Consider the following 8473-nt stretch of genomic DNA (forward strand, 5'->3'; position numbering starts at 1 on the left):
ATCCCAACGGGCGCAGCGCAGGAGAGAGAAAAAAAACCTCATCATTCCCCCACTTTGAGGAATAAACGAATTTTTACATCAAATAGTCTGATGTAACACGAGATCTCGTTAGTTTTTAACTACAAAATGAGCAGTAAGCGGAAAGAACAGCTTCATATCAAAATCTCATTGTGCAATTATCTTGGAAAAATATATTCTGATGAAGGCATTACCACTTTAAATTCATTTCTCACGTTTATCTGATGTTCCTGCTGCGGAGACGTACGTCTCAATTCTGCCAAAAATATTCAGCAGAAGTGGAGGGTGACTGTTTCGGCGTTCAGCATGTTTTACTATCAAAAAATATTATCGCACGATGCCTCGTTTCAATCTTACTGAACAATCAACGGACCTCTACAGTATCTGCCATCACTTCGGTCAGATGTCGTGTGGGCAAAAATTAATCGTTGACGAAAGACATGTTTCAACAGTACCTGTGAAATCTGGGACCGAAATATGTATTTAAATGTTCAAAATACCATCAGTACTCTGGCAGATAAATGGTTGCTTTAACAATATCAAATACATCTTTGGTATCTCTGCAGTGAAGTTTGTAGTTTCTCAGAAATACAGCGATATTGACTTCTGTGATAAGTTAACAACAGCCATAATATCTCAGGACCCTGGTGAGAGGAGAAGGCTTCTGACCTTAAGTTCGATTTTTTGGATCTTTACTTCGGGAAGTGAAAGAACAGCTGCTGCCGTACCCTTATTACCACCTCCGAGCTTCCCTTGAGCAAGGCCCTTAACCCTCAACCACTCAGTGTTCAACAGATCAGACTGTAGCAGCTTCCAGGTTCGTGGGTGTATAAGTGTGTGAGTGCACACAGAAGAAAAGAGATCCTGGGTCTCAGCGATACTACTCTGGTTAAAAAATGATGACTCTTTGACTACACGGCCAAAAGTAGGTAGACACCCTGTCAGTCTGCTTTTGTGTACACTTAGTTCCTATTGAACAAAATACTCGCGCTACAAAATCTCAGCAGCCACTGCTATTGTTTTCATTAGCAACTACTCTATCAACTATTTTTGGGATTTACAAATAAATCATCAAATGATAAATGTTAGAAAATAGTGAAACATGCTGGATGATGTCTTCAAAAGCTATAAAGTCAGACAAGAAGAGCAGCAAATCCTAAAATTCAAGAAGTGGGAACAATCCACTGTTTTTGCTTGAAAAATGAAGAAATATTAAAATAAATAACGATTAATTTCCAGTCAATCAGTTTTCTGTTGTGTTTTATCTGTTTCCAGCCCAAAATATGTCGTCATACAAATTCATCACTCCTATACTAAATATAAAGGCTGTAAATTGCTACATTTAGTTGTTCCTGCTAATCAGCTAGTGCCATAAGAAAATTGTAAGATTATAATTATGAGATTTGAGGCCCCCAAAAAAATCTATTTTAAAAATGTTAGTAAAAAAAAAAAGAAAAGGAAAAAAGAATCAAGATACGAAAGTGAATCGATTACTAACACTTGAATATATTCACATTAGGGATGTTAATGATTATAATAAACAATTTAGCTGATTAAAAATGTATTAACTGACGATCATAGACTGGAAAAAATACATAATAAAAGGATTTTGTTACAAATTACAAATGCTTTCTCATCAAATATATCAAATTAACATAAAATTCTGGTATGAGAACATTTATTTGATCAAAATAAAGTAATTTGTCATTTAAAAACATACAAAAACACGTTCTACACAAACTAACATTGTATTTTTTATCGTTTTATGGGTTGGATGTTGTTGGATTTTTGTTATTTCGTTAAGTAACTTGTTCTTTAGTTTATCGGTTCTTTTGACTCCTAATGCAGCCTAAACTGATTCTGCATCAAACATATCAAGTTAGTGGTTAAAACTGTTTTCTCATGGAAAAACAGACAACATATTAAACTATTAATGACTCACTGATAATCTACTGTTAAGGCAGACTACTATCAATTTAAAAAAGACCTTAAAATCTGCTTTCTTAATCCACATAATGATGTAATTTAGGCGAAGGGCTGTTTTTCCATGGTTTTAATGCGTATAGGCTTCTTATTCCCAGTTAAGAGAAATCAAGAGGCTACAATGTATACTGGTATTTGAAGCCAGTAGTGCGTTTCAAACAGTCTGGGGAAGTTCATAAAAAGGTTTTCCGACACAAAGCCCCGACTTCAAACACATTCAGCACCTCTGGTATGAAGTCCAATTCCAGCAGCCAGGTTATAAAATGTCACAGAAAAAAACCTCCCCAGCCATCTTGAGTCTCTGTATAGCGGAAATATCTGCGTTATGAATATCTCCATTTTTTTGGGAGTGAGATGTTCAGCAACCATCACATTTGTGTGTGATACGCTGGTATGTCCATCGCACATTGTATTACATCAGTTGACTTGTCTTGCTGTTGCTAAGCAGTGACCGCCAGTTAATGAGGGCAGCAGCCGTCCTCTGCTCTGTTTGAAGGCAGTTGAGTGAAAAGTTGACTACTGAAGCAGCACATACATGCCTATCACTGCAGTCTGGCTTCAAACCAGGACCTTGTACTAGAATAGTGATGACTCCGGGTCTAAACTTCCTGCATGCATTATCTCTGCTCGCCTGTATTGAAATCCCAGGGAGGCCGTTTTCTTTACTGGATCCCCTGAATTACATTTCCCTCCCTCCATCATGTTTGAATGGAAAGACAGAATGTGTTACAAACTGCCTGCACTGGGAATAAATCTAGACTAGAATAACTGTCGGTTGTACGACTCCACCAGCCAGTCAGGCTGCAGTTTACATACACGGCTGTCCACACTCAAATAATGTATGTCGTGAAGACTTTGAAGGAATTTTATATAATTTATGAAGGGAATCTTTTCGGAAAAATGAGAGTTATCACTATATTCATAATTTCCAATGAAAAACATGCTGTCGTCTTTGAGAGGATTTTTACAGGAGGAGTACAGACGACTGATAGAGCGCTTCATCAAGTGCTGCAACGACAATCACCTAAAGCCCAATATCGGCTCAACAAATACAATGCGATTCCTTGCATGTGTTCACATGTTTAGCCAATAAAGTCGATTCTCATATATACAAAGAAGCTACAACTTGCAAAATGTGGATTCTTTTCACACATCATCAACTCGGCTGCACAGAAGATCTAATCAATCACCACAGACAGCTGAAATTACTGTCACCGATTCAGTATCTGACCAAATGTGAAATATGGTCACAGTCTCCCCTTCTGTTACTAAGACTCACCATCAATTCAACAGAACATTGTGACATCACTGTGAAGTTGACCTTTGACCATTTGAACATAAAGGTGTCATCACTTCATCATGTTATCTTTCTAGACATATGTGTGAAATTTAATCATAATTAGCGCTTAAAATCTTGAGTTGCCGTTTGCGCCAGATGTAATGAAATTTCCTGCAGGGGTTCCTGAGATGCTGCGTCCAGGAGAAAGGTGCGAAAGAGAGTTCACGCAACCTTTACCTTTGGCGACCAAAATCGAATAAGTTCATCCCTCGAGTCCAAGCGGACTTTGGTGCCAAATCACACAACCACTCAAAAGTCGCCTGCCATAAAAGCTTCATTCAGTACAGTCGGATGGCTGAGAGGACTACTTTATATTTCTGAAGGGTCCTTCTTGCTTTTAGGCGGTATAAAGTCCGCTTTACAAATAGATGTTACTTTGTATGATGGGTTTGCATAATAAGAAATGTTTTGTGCAATGGTTCAACCAGACAAATTGAAAAGACAGAAAGAGACAAAGACACCTCTGAGCAACACTGAACAAAAGGATACAAGGACTCACAAGGCAGTGGTAAAAGAAATCAGGAGCTTAGCATAAAAACCTGTGCAGATTTATAAAAGAACAAATTCCTGTTCGAGTGTCAAATACATATTCATGCCTACAATAAACTGGAAAGAAGAGGTGATGCTTCAGCAGAGCGTTTCTTAAAACTTAAAAAACAAACATTTTTCTGACAAAATGGTCAGTTTAGGTTAGCTCTATTGAAATTAGACTATGGATTAGACAATCACAGTTTAAACCTATTCAACTCATCATTGAGTAGACTTCAACAGGCCCGAACAAAATCAGGTTCAGGAATATTAAGAGCCCAATTGCACCATTGTGGCGCAAATGATCTAAAAGATGGGTTACAACAGTATTCTCCCCTGTCATGCGACACTGTGGGGACATCCAATAAATAATCTTATTCTTCTTTTTCTCTCAAATGTCAATAATACATTTTGTCTCTAAATTATACTGTTTAATCTGTGTCTAAACAGCCGTGACAAAAGGAAAGAAGAAAATCAATATAACATGTGATCCCAAACGAGGAAGGCTGAAGTATGATTTATGTCTGGATCCATGATTTATACACCCAGAACAAAACAGACATTTCATTCCTCACAACATCATCAGACTTCTTTATACTAAAGATGAGATTCAGCAGCAACACTCACACAGCCAACGCGAGGGGAGGAAGAGGAAGAAAGGCAATGCTGTCACAGATTTCGATGATTACACACATCACAGCCATCTCTTGGCGACATGTGGATACACAACGCTCTGACATTATAAAAACCAAGTCCTCAGAATTGCAGTGCAGAAACTGCAAGCCAAGTGTGACTGCAGCCAGAATGTGACAGTAAACCCTCTGAACTCTGCAGCCATCTGCCCCCCCTGGGTCTGAGCTCCTGCTGCAGCTGGACCTCACAGACAGTATCGGGGAGGTATGATTAATATATAACAGTGTGGGTGTGTGGTTACTGATCCGGAGACAGGCATCAGAATTAACAGGGGTCAAACCTGAATCACTGTTGCTGCAAGGAATCCAGAAGAAGCTAAATTTACAGGCAGGACTTGATTTTGCAGAAAAAGATGTACAGCAAGAAATGACTCAGCTTTTTAAAACTCAATGATGTTCTCTCACATATTTAAACTATTCAGAAATTTCACCATTTAACACAGAAAAATGGCTCCTTTTATTAATACGTGCCATGCATTCACACTCGGCAAGTGAATTATCCTAATTAGCCAGATGGTTTGTGTCACCAAAGGGTTTGTCTCTCAAATCCATCTGGAGAGGAGTCACCAGAAACTGTTTGGAAAAGGGAAGTCACTTTGAAAAAGTACTTGGAAGGTGATAGGACGAACCATCTGTCTGACACCGTATATCACAGGCAAACGTCAACAACAGATCAACAGTAGGAGAGCGCTACCACCTGCGGAGCCAGTTGGTAACTCAAACTCCGATGGAAGCTAGTTGGGCGAAGAGGGAAAACATATTTTCAGTTGAGAAAACCCTTCAGTGCTTTTCTTTGCTCTTCTGCTAGCACCATTGTTTTCAAACTAACAGCTGCTTCTCTTGCTGTACGTCACATCTTAACCACACCTGTAGTTGCCTGTAGTTCCTCAAAGGACACCGATTGGTTCAACACCTGTGTGTTCAGCCGTAAGCCTGGCAAGGTGGATTTTTGCGAGATCACATGATCCTGCGAATCCAGCTGCCTCACAAGGTAGCATGCCAATATTAGACGTATCAGATTCACTCAGGCCATTTTGTCAATCCAATGCAATGCAACTGCGAGGATGGCAAGCACGATGGCTAGGGAAGCAGAGAAGAGCTATGGAAACTTCAATATTTGTTTATTTATTGCAAGTCAAACTGTCATCGCAATATTAAACAATGTTATCGCACATGGCAGATTTTCCTCATATTGTGCGGATCTAACATGAACCAGTGGTTTCCAACCTGCGGATCAGTACCCCCTTAGTTGGGAGATGATTACCCTGATTAAAATAAGACGGATTATCCAATCTCTTTTTTTTTCATGACTTAATGACTTAACAATGAGTTAACTGCTCTCAACTCATGGACAAACACCCTGTGATGAGAGGTCCCTAGCAAAAATAGATAAGGAACCATTGATATAACCAACAGGTGACTTTATTAGCCACATCTGTTCATTAACGCAACTGTCTAAATCAGCCAATTGTGGCAGCAACTCAATGCATTTAAGCATGTAAACATGCGTAAAACAACGTGAAAGTATGAAACCATCTTGCATTATATGAACAGTTCAGATGGGGGGATATTTTCTTGGCACACTTTGGGCCCCTTAGTATCAACTGAGCATCGCTTTAACGCCACAGTCTACCTGACTTTTGTTGCCGACTATGACAAAGGGATGTCACAAAGCTCATCCAAACCCGGTACTCGCAGGTTGCATCTAATAAAGTGGCCAGTGAGTGTTTATTATCTGAACTACTGTGCTCCAGAACAGGCTTTGTTCTTGTTAAAACTGGCCATTTTTAATACGTCTTTTCGAGCTCGTCATGGATTAAGTACAGGATATCTGACAAGTTGTGCGCTCCATGATTGCAGTGGGTGACACAAGGGCTACGAACCACCTAACACCGCTCTCATTAAAAGTCCTCTTTCCTCCTCCGCAGGAAGACAGGCGTATATAGAAACACGTAAATTAAATTTTCATGGTTCTGACTTCATCTATTTATCTCTATTTGGGTTTTTGTTGTTGTCACTGTGGTTACGAATATAATACAAAATCAGATTACACAGTTGCTGTCTTTACCTACAGTCTAATATTGCTGCATTAACTTAACTTAAACCTGCATACACACAGTGAAATACTTCATAGACGTCCAGTGAAACTGTCAGGTTACTAAAAGTTGATGCACAGCTTCTAGCCAATTAGAATTGAGGATTTTCAGTGGCCATTGTATGGATTATGTTGTTTGAGCACTAAGACACACGTTTCTTCACTCCTAAACAGTTGTTCCTCCGATGATTAGGGAAGGTAAGTTTACAGTGTGATTGACACTAGCAGTTCTCAAACTGGAGGCAACAGGGTTATTGCAGGGGGTCAAAATGTCTGCTGTGAGTCTCATTAATTCAGGATTTATTAAGAAACAACAATTACTTGATGCTTGTAGGCTATGAAGATTCAGGCTGAAGCATAAGACGCCTGTTCACTTTCAAATTATATATCAGGAGAGCCATGTTGTGCTTTCTGTGTGTGAGGGGCAAAGGCTCGACAATGTTTATCAGAAAATCTCAGATTTTCTGCTTATTTAAGACTGTGTGGTTGTGCTTTGATTTGACAACTGTCACCTGATTTTGATTCAAATGTGAAAAGTAAAAATAACAAACTTTGGCAGACAGTCTTGTGTTCATGTAGGAGCCATCTGCTCATACTGACATTATTTAGAAACACGTTTTCTCAGACTTTAAGTAGCATTTTTGTATATGGCATAACAGGAACCAATAAGAAATGTGAACAGAAACATGCTGATCATATTCAAATACAGTTGTACTTGCTCCTTTTGTTCTTCACAGCCTTAATGGGAGCTTTGACTTTGCCTCCAGTTTGAGTCTGGACACCAAGACTTCAGGCTTGTTTTACACTCGAGCCGTCTAATTCATCAAACCACGTGACGAAGAAACGATTATAAGACACATACAAATGTGTGAAAATGATACATTTATGTTTTTCAATAAGAAACAAACACAATTTCTTTCAAAAAATGATCGTGACGCACAGGAGAAACACTTTCTGTCCACAGTCACATTGAACAGCGCGAAGCTACGCGCACTTCACCTCCGTTAAGACTCCGAGGAGGCCAACAAACAGCTTAAAACCTTTCAAACAAGTCAAACAAACCCGTGTTTAACGCTAAAGACACGCCGTGTTGTCTCACCTGTCACTTGTCCTGTACCTTCACGCCGTTAGCCGCATCCTTCAGGGCGCAGACATCTTGGATTACTGAACACAGCCGCCTGTGAGCTGCTGCTAATCACAGCGCCGCCCCCTGCTGGAGAGGAGGAGCAGCTGCAGCAGCTGCAGCAGGAGGCTGTGAGCTGAGCTGACACCTCAGCAGGGAGGTGTTTGTTGACACAGCAGCTTAATTGTACATATCTTTTTTTTTTCAAATTCCCACATTGTGACTGTAGCCTGCTCATAGCTGACAAGATGTAACCACAAGGCCCATTCAACGGCAGTTTCAATGGTGTCGCCCATCTGGATCAGCATACTGAGTCGCCCAGCTGTGTAAATGTGCATTAAACAGAAATCTTCATATTTTCATTCCTTCTATTTATGTGCTCCCTCCATTTTGTCCCCATGTTTCCATCCTGGATGTGTTGTACATGTTTTATATACATTTTCTCCAAATTAAACCGTAATAGTATCTCTGAAAACAGCAGTTTATTTTTAGTTTAACATGTTGTTGCTAGTAGCAACCACCCCACAGCAGTGAGTTTATTTGTTTGTGTGTGCTGATACCAAAAAAACCCACCATTTCATCTTCATTTGTCACATTGTTACATCCTCCATGATGTGACAAAATTATGTTTTAATGTAGTTTTTCTGTGATCACTGCAACTTTTGACACAGAGTCCCAGAATGGACCTCTTGCTG

General features: G+C 39.6%; 1 protein-coding gene across 1 annotated transcript in view; it reads right to left on the reverse strand.

Annotated features, from left to right (window-relative positions):
* mrpl11 (mitochondrial ribosomal protein L11) overlaps positions 1–7862 on the reverse strand; it is a 48242-nt gene extending 40380 nt beyond the window's left edge. The window contains exon 1 of the mRNA XM_084352392.1: positions 7755–7862. The gene's annotated coding sequence lies outside the window, so the exon portion shown is untranslated. The remainder of the gene's footprint in view (positions 1–7754) is intronic.
* Between the last annotated feature and the right edge of the window lie 611 nt (positions 7863–8473).

Source organism: Pagrus pagrus (assembly GCF_965226575.1).
Source record: "Pagrus pagrus genome assembly, chromosome: 5".
Classification (NCBI taxonomy): Eukaryota; Metazoa; Chordata; class Actinopteri; order Spariformes; family Sparidae; genus Pagrus; species Pagrus pagrus.